Raw genomic sequence first — 20,118 nt, 5'->3', positions numbered from 1 at the left:
TGCCCCCAGAACAAAAGGCTCTATACAGAAAAATAACTCTATGTCCACTCCTGCTCTGTGCTTAAATTTAGGCACGCATCTGGAATGTGGGTTAAGAGACTTGGCAGGTTGTGTGCCACTGTGGAATGTTCAATACATCTATGGAATAATACTTTGGGGTCCTAATATACAGAAGGGAAAAGGCAACTGTTGTCAGATGCCTACTTTGCTTTCCTTTCATGTCTTTTCTTACATTTTCAGCTTTACTTGGGGAACCATCCAAAGCTTCTGACTGCATGAAGGTCAAGTGTATCATTGTACAACTGGGTTTCCATTCCAGAAGAATGAAAGTATTGCTGTGGAAGCTGAGGGTCAGAGAAGGAGTTGAGGGTCCCAAAGTGGGGAGCTTGTGGAGCCCCAAAAGGAAAGCCAGAGATCTGAGTACTAGGTGACAGCACTTAACACTCTCTAACCTTGTTTTTACTCTCCTGTTAAAGGAGATTAAAATGCCTGCTCTGCCCACCTTTGGGGTAGAAGAGAGTAATATAATAGGCCAAAAACTTGTTTTTGAAAAATGAGCCACACTCTCTTAATATAAGTAGCACAGTGTTATTATTTATGATGTGCCCCAGATCACTGCCAGAGACCCACATTCACACTATCTGGGCATGAAAGCACATTTTGGAAGTTATCAGATGGTGTGAATAAGCCTAATTTGTAGAAAAATACTTAAAAGCACCCAAGTGTTTGGTGGATAGAAAACCGTGCGCTTCAGAGCAAGTTCAGAGTTGGACAGTCTAAGAATACAAGAGCCCTCCCACCCATTAGAAGGATTTGGTAGTCGCTTCTGATAATAAAACCAGAAATTCAGATCCCAAATAGAATTTTCATAAAATACAATCACTCGTACTCTTTTTATAAAATTGCAAAACAAACAAAATAAAAACATAGCTCTACCCGTCCAACGAGGCAAAGGACAGACGAGGCCTAACGCATCCAGAGCCAGTTTACAGGCTGTGCCACTGACCAACAGGTTCTCATTTGGACGGAAAGCGCCAGCTGAGCACCGCACGCACTGTGTGCTCATTGCTGTTAATCCCCTGCCCCCTTCCTTTCTCTTTTTCCTGCGTCTCACTTTTAGCAAGGAAGCGATTCTCAGAAATATAGGGAGTTAAACTCTGGATGAATGAATAAAAATAACACGGTGACCTTATTTGTTTAAAAACTTACCATCACTGGGACAACTGTAATAGAACAACAATTTTAAAAAAGAAAGAAAAAAACAAAAACAGCAACAACAACGAACCTTCAAAAGGTATTTTCAAAGGAAAACAACTTATCATCATCAATCAAAAATTAAAACAAATAAAATGAAAATGAAAGAATTTACCACTGGGCAATTCAGACTCACCACAAGTTGTGTGTGTCAGACAGTCAGCGGGGCAGTGTAATTTCACTCTCTGGCTGACCCTCTCAATGTTCTCTCTGAATTTGCAGAGGCAGCAGGCCAAATTATGAGGGAGGATCCTATAAAGGGAAAGGCAGAAAATTAAATTATTGGCAGAAAAGCTATTTGAGCAGGTAGAAGAGGTGGGCAGCGGCTACCAGAGGGCTGTGCAAAGAAGCGTTGTGGGGGCTTCCCACCTGAACAGTTTGGGGGGCATCAGCTGGCCATCGGTTATTCTTTTGGTAATCCTCACTGGGGAACGTGCTTATTGATTTTAGAGAGAAGGGAAGGGAGGGAGAGAGAGAGAGAGAGAGAAACATCTATGTGAGAGAGAAACTAACCGGGACCCTCAGCGAAACCCTAGGCTGGCTGGAAATGGAACCCGCGACCCTTTGGTTTACAGGAAGACTCTCCAACTCACTGAGCCACACCAGCCAGGGCAGCCATTTGCTCTCTTGAATATTGTCAATAAATAGAGGGGAGGACAGAAGAGTAAGAATGGCAGCGGGTATGGTATGCCTAGACTAAAGGTGATAGGCACTAGAATCGGTGACACTGATCTGTAGTTATAATTCAGATGTATCTCCTTCTCCCAGCCCAGAAGTCTCACTTTGGGTGGAGAGTACACTAGGAGGGGGAAATCTTCTAAGAAGGCTCTGGATAAGTCCCTAACTTATAAATCCCTAATTGTGAGTGGTAAATGTATTAGAAGTTACTCTGGGCATAAAGAAAAACATTACGTGGTTAAATAGTAGCAGATTGCATTGGGCAAATCTAGGCAATATGAACATTCAAAAGAATAATGATAATAAGGTATAACATAATTAATTTAAAGAAGAGCCCATGAGTTCACAATAATACTCAAAAAGAAAATAGGTAAACTATTATTTATAGAATAATTCCAGCTAATAAATGTAGTAGGAATAATAAAATTAGAAAAATAGTGTCACTTTGTAACCACCAATGTAGTAATCGATCAGACACAAATTATTACTGAGGCACAATTGGGTAAAAAGTTGAGAGGAGAATGTTCGCTGATCTTAAAGCAACATTCAACAGATTATTTATTAATTACCAAGGAAAAAATAACTTTACAATGGAGGGATCTGGAAAATACCATGTTCACCAAAAGATCAAATTTAGCATTATAAGCCACTTAAAATGATGAGGTAGAAAGGATATATCACTTATGTAGTATTCCTTCCAAAATATTTTACTTTGAATCTAATCATGAGCAAACAGACAAATCCAGACTATGGGACAATTCATTCATAAGACAACAATCTTAGACACATCCAAAATGCCAGTGTCATAAGAGACAGAAAATAAAAAGGGTAGATAAATATTTTAGATTAAAGGAAACGAAGACAAGACATGCGATGCCTGATCTTTGATTAGATTCTGGATCAAAACAAAACAGACTTAAAAAATATTATTGAGGCAGGGGGGAGAATATAACTGGCTTTAGACCAAGATGGGATCAATTTGACCTCCTGCCTAAAACAATTTAAAAACCAGACAAAATATATGTAACAACAGTTCTCAAGAAATTGAAATTCAGGTAATGAAGGACAGTGACTCCCAAGAGATAGGAAACAAATTAAGTAAGCCCTCTGATGCATTGTTCTAGCTTACTGCTCTGAGCTTCCAGGTCATGATGTAAGGAAGAAAAAAACCCACAGAGACTAGTTAACTCCCTAAGGAATGGATATGAGAGTTGGGGAAACCAAGGTGACTGGAATGCACAAAGCAGAATACTAGGAAAGAAAAGAAGTACACAGACAAGCACTCTGGGGATATGCAGAGAGATCTCTTGAGTATTCAACAAGGTACTGGATGGTGCCTGTGTGTGAAGAGTTGCTTGAGCCCAGGAAAAGAACCACATGAAAGGATCAGAGAGAAGAATAACTGGATATCACCCACTGTTAGGAATAGTGCCTGCTCCAAGAAGCTGGAGATTAAAAACTACAGTGTCTAAATGAAAAAGACACTGGAGGGGGGATAAATGGTAATGGGGGAAAGATGCAATAAATGCCTACATAAATATAAAACCCGAAAAGAACAAGAAAAAGACACTGGGTAGGGTTACTGGCGTATTAGACACTGCAGAGGAAGAAAAGACCGGTGACTTTACAATGTAGCAATACAAACTATACAAAATGAAACGCCAAGAGAAACAACCAACAACAAAGATGAACAGAGCCACAGGGAGCTGGGCAACAACTTCAGGTGGCCTAATGTATGTGTGCTTAGAGTCCATGAAAGGGGGGAGACATAAAAGTCTGCATAAATAGCCCCAAATCGTTCCCATTGGTGAACACCGAACACTCACATGTCCAAGAAGGCCAGTGAACTCCATGCACAAGAATTATGCCCAAAACTATACTGAAGCACATCATAATCAAATTGCTCAAAACCAGCAATAAAGAGAAAATATTAAAATCAATCCAAGGGGGAAAATAAAACCACTATATAAGAGGAACAAAGATAAAAATTACAGTAGATTTTTTTTGTTGGCAATAATGTAAGCCAAAACTCCCAGTGCCAAAAAATATATATATATATTTGAGGTAGTGAAGTGGGGAAGGGGACCCAACAACTATCAAGCTAGACATGTCTACCCATGACCTTTCAAAAACAAAAGCAAGATACTCTCAGACATCCAAAAGCTGAAAGAATTCTCCACTAGTAGATCTGCACTGTAAGAAATGTTAAAGGAGGTCGTTTTCAGCAAAAGAAAACTGTTACCAGATGGAAATACAGATTATTACGAATTCTGAAGGACACTTGAATTGGTAATGACTTAGGTTAATATGTAAGATTTTTCTTATTATTTAAGTATCTTTACAGATAATTGATTATTTAAACACAAAATATAATGTGGTGTTTATAATGTAAGTAAAAGTAAAGTGTATTGAAAGCAACAGCACAGAGGCCAGGAGGGACAAATGGAAGTACACTATTGCAAGGTTCTTATACCATTGATGAAACCATAAAATATCATTGGAAGAGAGATTGTGAGAAGGTAAAGATGCATACTATAAACCATAAAGCAATCACTGAAATAACAAAATCTGAGCTATAGCTTTTTAGCCCACAAAGAAAACAAAATACTCAAATGTATTCAATCCAAAAGCACAAATGAAAAGAAAACAACAACAGGCAAACAGATGGGACAAATAAAAAACAAATAGCAAGACAGTAGATTTCAATGTAATTGCATCAATCATTACATTAATTGGAAATGGTCTAACACAGTTATCACACTAGATAAAAAAAGGAAAAGCCATCTTTATGTGTCTACAAGAACCAACTTCAATAGAAAGATACACATAGGTTAAAAGGATAGAAAATATACTATGCTAACACTAACCAAAAGAAAGCTGGAGTGGAGATATTTCCATAAGACAAAGTCAATGTCAAAGCATATTACCAGGGATGAAGGAGACTATATTTCATCAAAATAAATATGTCAAATAATGAAGACATTACCTAGAAACTTATACACCTGATAACAGAGCTTAAACATAGATGAAGGAAAGTGAGAATGACCAGGAGAAACGAACAAATCCACACTTATAATTGGATACTTTAACATTTTTCTTTCAGTGATTGATAGAGCAAGTAGATAGAAAATCAACAAGGATATAGAAGACTAGAAGAACACTATCCACCTACATGATGTGTGTAAGACGCTCCTCCCCAAATCAGCAGGATGTACACTTTTTTCAAGTGGATGCATAAGATTTGCCAAAATAGACCATATTCTGGCCTATTACCAGAATTTACTGGCTATAAAGTCAGTTTCAATAATTTAAAAAGGATTTTAGTTATTCAATATATGTTCTCTAACAACAGTGAAAGTAAATCAGAAATTAACAGATCTATAAAAAAAAAGTCCACAGTTTTGACAACTAAAAAACATGCTTCTGAATAACCCTATGGGTCAAAGAAAAAATTCATAAGGGAGATTAGAAACTATTTTGAACTGACTGAAACAGAAAACATGAGATGTCAACACGTGGGATGTTGCTAAAGCAATACTCAGCTTCTGCGGCTTCCATCTTAAGAAACCAGAGAAAGGACTTCAGTCAAGTTGCAGGTATAGGCAGACATGCTTCAGCAGCCCCTTGCACGAGCATAAGAAATATCACAACTATCCTCAAAACAAAAAACACCCAGAACGGTCAGAAAATCGAACTGCATGGAAGTCCGACAACCAATGATTTAAAGGAGCCATATTCGTCCAGACGGGTATGAGGGATGGAGCCGGGGCGGAAAGGACACTGTGTGGTGCTGGTGAGGAGGCACCAATGGCTGGCAGAACAGGCAGTCCTACATTCATGTGTGGTGCATAAAGATCGAGTGATCCCAATCCAAGGCCAGACCACACAGCCCAGGGCGCCAACACCAGAAAAATAAAGCATAATACCTTCTGGCTATAAAAACCAGTGTGGGTTGGGGTGGCGGAAGAAACCACTTGTCACTCAAGCGAGTCTGCTTAGAGGGCCCCCACAGTTCTAGAATGCACTCAAACCCACCCACTCTGGGAACCACCACCAGTGTAACAGCTAGAGGGGTGCCAGTGGGTGAAGTGACTGGAAGCAGGGTGAGTGCCGAGCAAGCCTCCAGAAGCCAGGCAGTGGCATTGTCCTCTCTCTGACCCCTCCTCCACAAACAGAGCCACAGAGTGGTGAAACGGGTTGCCCCGCCCTGGCAAATACCCAAAGCTCCACCCCATACAACTTAACAGATGTGCTAAGACAGGGAGTCAAAGCAGCTCTACCTCGTACACAGAAACAAACACAGGGAGGCTGCCTGGTTGAGGAAACAAAGGAATATGGCGCAAATGAAAGAACAGAACAAAACTCCAGGAAAAGAACTAAACAAAATGGAGATAGCCAACCTATCTGATGCAGATTTCAAAAACACTGCTGATAAGGATGCTCAGAGAACTCACTGAGTACTGCAAAAGCATAAGGGAAGAAAGGAAGGCTACACTAAGTGGAATAAAGAAAAATCCACAGGGAATCAACAGTGAAGGGAAGGAAGCCAGGGTGCAAATCAATGATTTGGAACATAAGGAAGAAATCAACAGTCATCCAGAAGAGAATGAAGAAATATGGAAGTTAAAAAAATGAGGAGAGAATAAGAAAACTCTGGGACACCTCCAAAAGTACCAACATCCGAATCATAGGGATGCCAGAAGCAGAAGAGGAAGAGCAAGGAAGTCTATTTGAAAAAATAATGAAAGTAAACTTCCCTAATCTGGCAAAGGAAATAGACATACAAGTCCGGGAAGCACAGAGAGTCCCAAATAAGTCGGACCCAAAGAGGACCACACCAAGATACGCCATCATTAAAATGCTAAATGGTAAAGGTAGAGAGAGAATCTTAAAAGCTGCAAGAAAAAAGCAGAGAGTTACCTACAGAGGAGTTCCTTTAAGCCTATCAGCTGATTTCTCAGAAGATACTTTGCAGGCAAGAAGGGACTGGCAAGAAGTATTCAAAGTGATGAGAAACAAGGACCGAAACCAAGATTACTCTATCCAGCAAAGCTATCATTTAGAACGGAAGGGCCAAAAAAAAGTAGAAACAACGCAAACATCCATTAACTGATGACCGCTTAAACAGACTGGTATCTTCACACAACTGGAAAATTACACGGCAATAAAAAGCAATGAACTACTCATAGATGCAATAACATGAATGAATTCCAAAAGGATTATGCTAACTGAAAGAAGCCAACACAAAAGGCTACACTTTACATGATTTCATTTATAAGAGACTCTGGAAAAGGCAAGACTATCGTGACAAAAATCAAATTGGTACTTGCCAGGGACTAATGGTGGGAGGAGGAACTGAGTGCAAAAAATCATGAGGAGCCTTTTAGGTATGATGAAAGTATTCTGTATCTCAAATATCATGGTGGCACATAAATACACATTTCTCAAAACTCACTGAACTGTATACTTTAAAATAGTGAATTTTATTAAATAAGAATCTGACTTAAGAAAATAATAAGGCAAACCTCCTAAAAGAACAACTAAGTGAAAATAAATATAAGAAAAATCAACTTACAGTTTTTCCAAATTAGTGTTTAGCGCGAGGATGCGCTCAACTGTTGTGAGTGACACATCTGTTTTCCCCAGGTCCCTGAAGGAGAAAGTCCAAACATGCATCAAATGAACCCAAAGACAAAGTTCTGTACTTGAAAGGGCACTTAATATCTGCTTACTTCAGTTTTGGCTTCTCTGTCAAGCCAGCTCGAAAGTTTACTTGCTGTGGATAATAATTTCAGAGAGCTCTTCTTGAAGAAATTTAAATTTATTTGCATCATCAAATTAATGATGTCGGTGAACAGTACAAGCTACTTTTTTTTAGCCATTATTCTACTTCTAATTCTCAGTAGCATCCACCACTTCATTACTCTTTAAAAAATACATAATGTACAAGTTATTCCTTTTTCCTTTCTGAGATCAATGGTATTTCTACATGCTTCTCAAGTTACATATCAGTGTGTGTTCTTTAACAGCGCTCCCTTTCTCTGCTGGCTGCCTTGTCCACCTGCTTTCTCTCTTAATCATTTTTCTGCGCCAATAACTTTGTTTTTTTCAATAGGGAAAGATATTTTATTTATTTTTTATTTTTAAAAATATTTTTAAATTTATTTTTAGAGAGAGGGGAAGAAAGGGAGAGAAACATCAATGTGTGGCTGCCTCTCATGCTTCCCCAACAGGGGACCTGGCCCTCAACCCAGGCACGTGCCCTGACTGGGAATAGAGCTGGCTGCACTTTGGTTCGCAGGCCAGCGCTCAATCCACTGAGCCACACCAGCCAGGGCTACTGTGCAAATAACTTTTATGCAATAAACCAGTTATAATTTAAATTATGACTTTTTAGTCAAAATGCAAAATGCTAACTCTTTGACGAAAGTAGAAAGGAGCAGAAATCATCTCACGAACCAAGAGATTGTCGCAATACTTACAGATATTTTAATGCTGGCAAATTAAAAAGATAGGGATCATCAAGACTTCTCAAAGGGTTATGGCTGAGGATTCTGAAAAAAATGCAATAGAATAAAAATTATCTGCATTTTCAATAATTGCCCCGAAAGTTTATATTCATTTTTTTCATACAAAACTAGAAGGTTAAAAAAATATTATTTTCTGTCTTTACTAATACATCACCCAGAGAATCTGTAAGACATTCTTTGTTGGGGAGCTACCCAGGTCTCTAAATGATAAAGTGGGGAAGAAAAAGTGGAAGAAGAAGAAGAAGAAGAAGAAGAAGAAGGAGAAGGAGAAGGAGAAGGAGAAGGAGAAGGAGAAGGAGGAGAAGAAGGAGAAGGAGAAGGAGAAGGAGAAGAAGAAGAAGAAGAAGAAGAAGAAGAAGAAGAAGAAGAAGAAGAAGAAGAAGAAATAAGCGGATAGCAAAGAAAAAAGTATGCCAAAGAACTTTCAGATGGAAAACCCTAGAGGTGACTATGCTGACAGGAAACTGTTGCTCTACAGAAAATACTTATTGTGGCATCCTCCATAATTCAAGTTGCTTTTCTTCATCTACAGAAAGTTTTTTAAATTCCAGTTTAAACCACCCAGTTAAAAATAAAAATAGGACCAACTCCTTGGTTTTAGAGCCAAAGAAGGGATAAATCTTAAGAGGAACTGGTGAAAACCACACTCTCATCACATACTCCCATGTGTATTCTTATATCACAAGCTTCCTTACATTTCATGTAATCACCTGTTTACTTGTCAATTTCTTGGACTGTTAGTGCCTAAAATTTTCTAGGTATTTAATAAATGCTTGTTTAATAAATAAATAACATTTTAACTACATCTCAATAAAATGAACAAATGTGTTTTTTGACAAAATTTTGTATTTCAAATGCTGAAATAAATTTTATTCTTGACTCTTTAAAACAAGCAAAACAGACAAAAATAAGAAAGAAAAGAAAGTCTGTTTTTAAGTTAACTCTTCTCAAGAATCGTTAGTGTAACCCTCACAATAATCTTACTGATAAATATTATTATTACCCCATTTTACAAATGAGAAAACTGAGGCACAGAGAGGTTGTATTGCTTGTCCTAGGTCATCAAGCTAGTAAGAAGCAGAGGTGGCATTGAACCCAGTTCTGACTCCAAAGCCTGTTTAACTTCTATGAAGAAAAGGGGTTTAAAATAACTTGTAATTTAACCTTACTTGTGAGACCACTAAATAAAGAAATAGATTTTCAAATTTCATGTACCCATCTGGGAGACCCTCAATGATAAATTACATTTTCTGTTTTTATTTCTGTTTCCTAATCATCCCCCACGATTAAATATTTAACTAACATATAGTCAAGTTTAAAACCATGTTGTAGGCAAATTAGTAAAAATTATGAAGTAAGAACACCTGAAAATTCATTTCTACAAAAGCAACAAAAAATACAACTGGAAAAAAAAAGACTCAATTGTTTTTAAACTGAAAATTTAACCAGCACACTTGCAGGAATCCAGGGAACACTTATTCAAGAAAAGTGATTGGTTTCTGTAAGATCAATGATCTGTGTTGTTTTAATTCTTCTTAGAGCTTTGCTCTCCATCCCATGGGTAACATTGAAAAACAGCCCACATGCCCAGTACCACAGGGAACAGAATGGAATACAATCTCATTCCCAAAGAACTGTCTGGTAGTTCCCTGAAGACTCACTTAAAAGGTTTGTCTTTGACCTGACTGAGAGCTGGGTAGCACCAAAAGCCTCTCTCCTCAGGGGCAATTTTGTGAAAACAATTGCAGGTAAATGTTTTAAGAGGGCAGCCGCTGAGGCAACAGATAACAGTTGGTGCAAATTTAAAAAAAAAAAAAAAAGAGAGAGAGCCTAACAAAAAAGCTTAAAAATCAAAGCTGAGAAATGAGATATCCATAAAAACTCTGAAGGGCTTCAAAATATGCTCAGGAAATTGGAAGACCATGGGACACATTCCTGAGAATCTAGGAAAGAACTATTAGAGCTAATAAATGAATTCAACAAGGTTGCAGGATACAAGACCAATATGCAAAAATTAGCTGTATTTCTATAAACTAGGAATGAATAATCCAGAAATGAAATAAAGAAAAAAACTCCAGCTATAACAGCATCAAAAAGAATGAAATACCCAAAGAAGTGTATGACTCACATACTAAAAACTACAAAACATTGTGTAGAGAAACTTTTAAAAGATGTAAACAAATGGAAAGACATGATGTGTTTGGCATTGGAAGATGATACTGTTAAAATGACCCTCCTCCCCAAATCAATTTATGGTTTCAATGCAATCTCTATTAAAATTTCAACTGACTTCTTTCCAGAAATTGACAAGCGATTTTTAAAATCATATGACAACTCAAGGGACCAAGAATAGCTAAAACGATCTTGATAAAGAGGAACAATGTGGAAGGACACACACAGCCTGGTTTCAAAACCTAATTCAGAGCCACAGCAATCACAGTGTGGGACTGGCATAAGGCTAGACATAGCAATCAATGGAACAGGATTGACAGTCCGGAAATGAACCCTCACATGTGTTGTCTATTGAGTTCCCACAAGGGTGCCAAAGCTATTCAATGTGGAAAGAACCGTCTTTTCAAATGGTGCTGGGACAACTGTGTATCCCCATGCAAAATAATGAAGTTGAAATCTGCCTACACTTCACACCATATGTACAAATTAACTCAAAATAAATCAAATACCTTAATGTAAGAGCTAAAGTTGTAACATCCTTAGGAGAAAACAAGGGATAAATGTCTATGACCTTGATTAGACCAACAGTTTCTTAGATATGATACTAAAAGCACAACCAAAGGAAAAATAGATAAATTAGACTTTATAAAAATGAAAAAAATTTTGTGCCTCAAAGGACACTATCAAGAAAATGAAAACACAGACTTCCCGCCAAGATGGAGGCCTAGACTGATATGCTCCGTCTCCCTCCACAACTAAGAAGGACTATAACTACCACAAAACCAGAAATAACCAGAAGTTCCAGAAAATAAAGCTACATGGAAGTCCAAGGTATAAAGTTATAAACAAATGGTGCTCGACTGAAGAGGTAGGAGAGGCGAAGCCTGGGCGGAGAGGTCAAGCCGTGCTGGTGGCAGCAGCTACAGCGATGGGCGGAGGGACTGCAGTAAGCACAGACACCCGTATTTAAGGGGAGGCAAGAAGCACCTGGGAGCACCCCTGGCTGCAGACCAAACCCGTCAGCTCATGATTCCAACGCCAGGGAAGGCAGACCCCATTGCCTCGGACTGTGAGGCCCAGAGGGCGTGGGGACGGAGGAGAAGGCACCCGGTCTCTCAGTGGAGAGAGAACGGCAGGAATCCATCTTGCACCCCTGCCCCCATGCAAAGCACCACAGTGTGGTGAGAAAGGTTGCCTGGTAGTGACAAATGCACGGGGCTCCACCCCCTATAGCATAGAAGGTGTGACAGCCCCGCCCAGGGAGCAAAAACCTGCCAAGATGGCAGGGTTAATGATAGAGATCTCAATCATGCAGCTGACTAGAAAGCAAATACATGAATTAACGGACGAACTGATAGATAACATTTCTGAGGCTCAGTTCAGAGCTATAGTTATAAGACAGCTTACAGAAATAACAGCGGGACTTAATCAAGATGGGGAAGGAATGAAGGCTAGTCCTGCTGAAATGAATGAAGACACACATGAAACAAGTGGCGAGGGAAGGAAAACCAGGGATCAAATCAACAAATCAGAACAAACAGTCAACAAATGCAGAAAGAGGAAACAAAAAGTGAGGAAAATGAGGAGGAGCTCAGAAACCTCTGGGACAGCTATAAGAGAGCAAACATCTGAATTATAGGATTGCCAGAAGGTGAAGAAGAACTAGAAATTGAAAAATTATGTGAAAAAATAATGAAGCAGAACTTCCCTAACTTGGGGAAGGAAACAGACTTACAGGTCCAGGAAGCACAGAGAGTTCCAAAAAAACTGGACTCTGGAAGAACCACACCAAGACACATTATAATCAAAATGTCAAAAATTAAAGATAAAGAGAGAGTCTTAAAAGCCGCAAGAGAGAAGAAGAGAATTACGTACAAAGAGGTCCCAATTAGACTATCAGCTGATTTCTCAAAAGGAACTCTGAGGGCGAGAAGAGACTGGCAAGAAATATTCAAAGAAATGAAAAGCAAAATCCTACAACCAAGATTACTCTATCCAGTGAAGCTCTCATTCAGAATGAAAGGGCAGAGAAAGTGCTTCCAGGACAAAGTAAAACTGAAGGAGTTCATGAGATCCAAACCACTGTTATATGAGATGCTAAAGGGACTTGTTTAGGAGAAGGAGGATCAAAACTATGAACATTAAAATGAAAACTATATCACAACAACCAACAACAGAAGCTAGGGAATCAAAACAAAGGCAAACTAAGTAGGCAATGAGAGCGGGAAAAGAATGATAGGTATGGGGAACATTATGGGGGGAGGTCAGCGGAAAGGGGGAAGGGGGGAAGGGGGAAAGGGAGGGAGATGATGCAGGAATTAAGACGCATAGTAGGAGGGAGTGGAGTAGACAGGAAGATGTTGAGAAGAACTATATTCCCAACTAATGGGCATGGACTAAGTGGGGGGTACAACTGGAGGGAGGGGGGTCACAGGGTGGAGGGAAGCAGAGGAAAAGTAATTGGGACAACTGTAACAGTAAAATCAATAAAACATATTAAAAAAACTGAAAACACCACTCAAAGAATGGGAGAAAATATTTGCAACTCGTATCTTTGATAAAGGCTCATATTTAGAATATCCAGAATATGTAAAGATCTCTTACAACTCATTAAAAAGGTAATAACCAAATTTTAAGATGGACAAAAGATTTAAAGAGACATTTCTCCAAAAACGATATACAAATGGCCAATAAGCACATGAAAAGATGCTTAATGTCTGAAGTCAGCAGGCGAATACAAATCAAAAATACCATGAGATACTACCTTACATTCACTCAGATGGCTATAACCAGACAGACAGACAGTAACAAACGCTGGCAAGGATGTGGAGAAGTTGAAATCCTCACACACTGTTGGTGGGAATACAAAATGGTGAAGACACTGTGTACAACAGTTTGGCACTTCCTCAAAAAAGGTAAACGTATAATTGCTATATGACTCAGCAATTCACTCCCAGGTATGCACCCAAGAGAATTAAAAACATGTCCACAGAAACACATTCCTAGGTATGGGACTGTCATAGTAGCATTATTCATAATGGCCAAAAGGAATAGCAAATTCCTTGCAAAGCTCATAAGTGGCTCTACCACTTATTAACAGTGTAAGCCTAGGTAAGTTGTTTAACATCTCTGAGTTCCAATGGGAATAATGATACCTGCATCACAAGAGTTGTTGGGAAAATGAGATACAGCCTGAGGTAACACGTGATGAGCATTTACTGTGTGGAAAGCACCATTCTAAGAACTTTAGTCACGATATCTTACTTGTATCATAATTAAAAGTACCAAGTATACTGCCTGAAACATAATAAGCACCTAATAAATGTAAGTGTTAAAGAAACATGGGGCAGAGGATGAATTACTATGCTTTTGAGAGAAAGAAAATATCTTCTTATAAATGAGAAGACTAAGATGCAGTTGGAAAAAGAGAAGTATCATCGTAAGCTGCTGGGTTTGACAATCTCAAAACCTTTGTACTATTACAAATAAAACGACCCCCCCTGGATGATCCTAAAGGACAGATTCCTCACTGCTATTTTTAGTGTCTTGTTTATGCCTTTCAGAACCCAAGAATAAGCTGCCAAGATTCCAGTCCATACCAAAAAGGGCATCCTTTAGTTGCCCACAGCTATCTAAAGGAACCCAATCAAGGTTAGTAGAGAAGGGGAGCATTAGGGTGTCTCTGTGATCAATGCTCAATTTGCCTTCAGCGTGTGGCCTGACTTACCTCACTGATATTCTCAAGAGTGGGGTCAATAATTCAACAGGGATAAGGCTTGGATTTTCCTCTCAGATCCTCTCAGTGCCTATGATCTTGGCACAATATGGATGTACCACGGACAAGCCAGAATGTGAATGCGCTCTACCTGGATGAGGTACAGCCTTTCTGCATTGTAGAGTCCTTTGTTTCCTAAAATCATGGAGCTTGTATCGTTAGAATCACTGAAGTGAGATAAAAGCATTTTTAAAAGTATTTTATTTTACTTTTAAAGAGAGGGGAAGGGAGGGAGAATGAGGGGGAGAGAAACATCACTGTGTGGTTGCCTCTTGTGTGCCCCTTACTGGGGACTTGGCCTGCAACCCAAGTTTGTGCCCTGACAGGGATTCGAACCGGCAACACTTTGGTTCACAAGCCGGCGCTCAGTGCACTGAGCCACACCAGCCAGGGCTAAAAGAATTTTTTAAAACAAGCCATCAGCCATGGCTGGTGTGGCTCAGTGCATTGAGTGTTTAACAGTAATATTATGACTTCATTCAACGACTTCCGGCCAAGATGGAGTCCTAGACAGACACCCTGCATCTCTCTCCACAACTAAGAAGGACGACAACTACCTCAAAACTAGAGACAACCAGAAGTTGCAGAAAATCAAGCTGCATGGAAGTCCAACAAACAAAGATATAAAGAAGAAATACTCATCCAGACAGGTAGGAGGGGTGGAGCTGGGGCGGAGAGGACGCAGTGTGGTGGTGGCAGCAGCAGCAGCAACAGCAGTGGCAGCAGCAGGCCGGCAGAAAGCGCAGTCACACATTTCAAAAAGCAGGGAGGGACACCTGGGGAGCGCTCCCGGCCAGACTGCACAGCTCAGGGTCCCGGCACCAGGGAAAATCAAGCCTCATTGCTTCTGACTGTGCAAACCGGTGGGGGTTGGAGTGGAGGAAGAAACTGCTGGTCTCTCAGCAGAGCCTGCTTGTTTAAAGGGCCCCCACTGTCCTAGAACGACTGCAGACCCACTCACTGAGGGCACAATGGGCAGGGCAACAGCTAGAGAGGCGCCAGTCCCATACAGAAGTGGGAGAAGTGCCTGGAAAAGGGGCAGGTGCTGAGCAAGCGGCATTGTTCCCTCTCTGTCCCCTCCCCCACATACAGCATCACAACGTGGTGAAACGGGTCTCCCTGTACTGATGAATACCTCAGGCTCCACCCCTTGCAACAAACAGGAGCAACAGCTCTATCTAAGACACAGAGGCAAACAAACACAGGAGCCTGTCAAGATGAGGAGACAGAGAAGTATGGCTCAAAAGGGGGAACGGATCAAGGCTCCAGTGGAAGAAATAAGCGATGAGGAGATAGCCAGCCTAAGAGATGAGGAGATAGCCAACCTAGCAGATGCAGAGTTCAAAACGCTGGTGATAAAGATGCTCACAGGCTTGACAGACATTCTTGTGTACGGCAAACGCATAAGGGAAGAAGTGAAGGCTATGCTAAGTGAAATGAAGGAAAATCCACACAAAACCAATGCTGAAGGGAAGGAAATCAGGGTTCAAATCAATGATTTGGAACACAGGGAAGAAACATCAGTCAACCAGTACAGAATGAGGAAACAAGAATTGAAAAAAATGAGGAGAGGCTGAGGAACCTCTGGGACAACTTTAAACGTGCCAACATCTGAACCATAGGGGTGCCAGGAGAGCAAGAGCAAGAAATTGAAAGCTTATGTGAAAATATAATGAAGGAAAACTTCCCAAGTTTGGCAAAGGAAATAGACATACAAGTCCAGGAAGCACAAACAGTCCCAAACAAGCTAGACCCAAAGAGAACCACACCGAGACACATCATAATCAAAATGCCAAAGGTGAAAGATAAAGAGAGAAACTAAAGAGCAGCAAGAGAAAAGTAGTTATCTACAAAGGGGTGCCTATAAGACTATCTGTTGATTTCTCAAAAGAAACTTGGCAGGCAGGAAGGGACTGGCAAGAAGTATTCAATGTGATGAAAGGCAAGGACCTACAACCTAGATTCCTCTACCCAGCGAAGCTATCACTTAGAATGGAAGGGCAGATAAAGTGCTCCCCAGAAAAGATAAAGCTAAAGGAGTTCATCATCACCAAGCCATTATGATATGAAATGTTAAAGGGACTTATTTAAGAAAAAGAAGATCAAAACTATGAACATTAAAATGACAACAAACTCACAACTATCAACAACTGAATCTAAACAATAAAAACAAAATTCAACTAAGCAAACCAGAATAGGAACAGAATCATAGGTACGGGGATAATTTGGAGGGTTATCAGCTGGGATGGGGAAGAAGTAGAAATGGGGAAATGGTGCAGGGATTAAGAAGTATAATTGGTTGGTACAAAATAGACAGGGCGAAGTTTAGAATAATATAGGAAATGGTGAAACCAAAGATCTTATATGCAAGATCCATGGACATGAACTAAGGGGGTGGGATTACTGGGGCAAGCGAGGTACCGGGCAGAGGGGAGCAAAAGGGAAAAAAATTGGGACTACGGTAACAACATAATCAATAAAATATACTTAAAAATAAAAAAGACTTCATTCAAGAAACTTACTGAATTATAATTACCTGAACCCCAGGGGTGAATCAAGATTTTGTGGAGCTTGAGCATCATTTGTTCTGGGAAATCCAAATACAAACATGCCAAACTAGAAATATGAAAATTGTTAGTGCGCCTCCTAAAACTTTGAAAGGCACCCATGCAAGTGAAGAGCTCTGAAGCTTAAGTTTCATTCAGTTCATAAGTCTACCTCAAACTTGTCACAAACTTGTTTAATGCAGAGAAAAGTATCGTTTCAACGTATAAAAACACCAGTAATACATTGTATAGACGATCAAATGACTCAACTTGAGGGGTGGCATCTTCCCTGGGCAAGTTGCCTTTGGAAAAAGATGCAATTTAGTTTACACCTTATTGTGGCAGATGTTTCCTGAAGCAAATTAGCCTTGTCCCTAACAGAGATTTGGCCCCAAACAAAGGAGCCCAGCCTCCAGAACACACTAATGGCATTGCGACAAGCTTTTGAAAATAACTGTGAATTAGTTCTAGCAGTACAGCTCTATGCAAATCACAGGAGTATTTTTATTTCTAACACCTTTTCTTGTCGTTTAAGATGAACCCAGAAACTGAAGAACTGCAGGCTGGTGCCTCCTGGATGACGAATCTCTTCTAACCCACCCCCCACTTCCCACTTAGTCTCCCTCCTCTCCCGTTACCCTGCTGCAGAGATGCTGGCGTGGGTCTCCTATGTTCTTCCCAACAACATCCGTCTTCCTCCTTCCAGTATCAAAGTTTCTTGGGGATAAAGTCCCTGCCCAATTCTTCCTTGTACCCCCAGCACTTAGGACAGTGCTGATACACAGTGGGCATGGCGCCCAGGAAACCTTTTTTCTTCCTGTGCTGCCTTCCTAACTATAGTGAAACTCAGGTTCTTATAAGAAACTCTCCGTGTTACACAATGCTTGGCAAAGCTGGTGACTTTATGACATTGTACTCATACTACCGAGACCTCTGGGTGGGAGGACCCCAGAAGCCTGCTGCTCTGATGCGCGCGCCAAAGGAAAACTGACCCTCAGTCTTCTTTCCCCAAGTTAGGGATCAGCAAACTAAACAGGGAAAAGGAAGGCTGCTACAGATGGGACACCTGCAGGAACTGTCAGTCCAGCGCCAGACACACCCTGAACACCTGCATCTAACCCGAAACGGTGGGAAATTGGATTTCTGAACCATAAGACGGTAAGACAGTCTTTTCAAAGGCAGGTGGAGGGGACAATCTTCACCATAAGTTCAAAATCCTGTTCAGGCCCCTGAACATATGCATTCTGCTTTGCTCATATCACTGAGAAATCACAGAATTTTTGAGCTGCGAGGGGATAAAACCCACACTTCCCACTGACGAGTGGTCAGGAAAGAAATTGGAATGAGGCTACAGCGATGTATTTTCTTTATGACTATTTTTTCACAGCACACCTTAACATAAATAGCATATTTTCCCATACCTCAAAGGTTCCCATTGCCACAGACAATTCGCTTCAGAGTTACATACTTTCTCAAAAAGATAACATTCTGGGTTATTGAGGAGAGATGTGCCCTGTGGCAGGTTTTTAGGAAGACTTCCTGCTTTATCGTTTAAGAGACCCATGGTTGAGGAGAACTCTGAGCTAAGCTGAAACTCTTTCAGTCCTATGTTCCATACATTTACGCAGTCAGAAACTTTGCACATGAGCAGGAATCTAAGTTCAATTCAGAAGTGGAATTTCAAGGACCATTCACAAGTCAGAGCAGCAGCACCGCTGGGATAGCCAGGACGATGCTACTTTGAATGATACTTGCTTGCTGCCTTTTATCGCCCCCGCCGAAGGTCAGTGCTGGGGAAAGCAGAGCCTGCGTATGAGTCCGACAAGTCCTTGGCCTCTTTGTACCTTAGTTTCCTCATTTGAGAAGAATGAATGGCTCTTAAGCCATACTTCCCAGAGTTCAAACTGGGCTTACACCCAGCTCACCAATCACTGGATCATGTGTTTACCCATAGCTTTTTACATGTATTTATCTTCTATTTCACTTACAAGGTGTGTAAAAACCTCATTCCATGCCAGGTTTGAAATGTCCCGGGGCTCAGTTCTCTGATTGAATTGCCACCAAGATTTCTTCAAAAGAAGACACAAGCAAAAAACAAAAAAATAAAAAAAATTCAGATCTTTTGGCAGTGATTCTAATTTATATATGATAAAACAACCTCAATACTCCCTCTATGCATTAAATAAATCTCACTGTGGGAGATATCTCATATGAGCTAGGCTTTCATGCGTACACATGCAGTGCATTAGATACAAAACAGTAAGTACTTGAAAAAAACTTGCATTAAGTGGTCTTTATTTCTCTAGCACAGGGTTACATAACTTAACATTTTGGGCTAGATAATTCTTTGTTACAGGGGCTGTCCTGTGCGCTGTAGGATGTTGAACAACTCCGGCCTCTGCCCACTACATGCCAGTAGCATATCTACAATCGTGGCAACTAAGAATGTCTTTGGATATTGCCAAGTGTCACCTGGGTGCAAAACCACCTTGGCTGAGAATCACTGCTGTAGAATGCGTCATTCCGATCTGTGAGATAATTCTCACACTAGTCTGGGCTAGAGACAAAAACGACTTGCTACATAACTTTAGTAGCTTTCTACTAATACAATTTTAATCTTACTTCAAAAGAAATAACAAAGAGATTTACAATTAAGTTTTATAAAAATTCTAGACATAATGAAGTTATAGTTATAACTTACAGAGTTTCCAGGAAAGGCATGTCTTGAAAAGATTTCTTACCAATAGATTTTATATTATTGCCAGATAAATCTCTAGAAAAAAGGAAAGGAGAAATATTCCCTGAATTAGCTATTAGATACCTAAATAGTAGAAATAATTGGTAGAGGTTGGAATGATAATATTGAATACGTAGCTTTAGTCTAAACTCTAAACCTTAGGAATTGGGATTTGAACCTTCCAGAGCTCGTAAACCTGCCCTCACCTCCCTGAACAATCTCACCCTCATGATCTTTATAAAGAAAATATACAACTATAGATCTTGATAAATTTTGAAGATAATCTTTTCTGAGAGAAGAATTGATTAGATGACATTTCGTGGCCTCATCAAATTTAAATTATGAGCTGAAAGCTTTTATCTTTATATTTAATTACAAATTTCTAGTATGAAAAAGAAATAGCCTCACACTTACACACCTTCCTGG

At 40.0% G+C, this 20,118-nt stretch overlaps 1 long non-coding RNA gene across 1 annotated transcript; it reads right to left on the bottom strand.

Annotated features, from left to right (window-relative positions):
* Positions 1–1,392: 1,392 nt before the first annotated feature.
* On the bottom strand, positions 1,393–19,062 carry LOC149998622 (uncharacterized). The gene is made up of 4 exons (XR_016514336.1): positions 18,944–19,062; positions 8,415–8,486; positions 7,508–7,582; positions 1,393–1,506 (listed from the first exon to the last, which is right to left on the bottom strand). It is a non-coding gene; the product is annotated as an uncharacterized LOC149998622 (long non-coding RNA).
* Between the last annotated feature and the right edge of the window lie 1,056 nt (positions 19,063–20,118).

The sequence above is a fragment of the Furipterus horrens genome, unplaced genomic scaffold (assembly GCF_987537825.1).
Source record: "Furipterus horrens unplaced genomic scaffold, mFurHor1.1.pri manual_scaffold_11, whole genome shotgun sequence".
In the NCBI taxonomy this organism is placed as follows: Eukaryota; Metazoa; Chordata; class Mammalia; order Chiroptera; family Furipteridae; genus Furipterus; species Furipterus horrens.
Note: the sequence above shows the minus strand (reverse complement) of the source record. Positions and strands in the feature narration are given on the sequence as shown.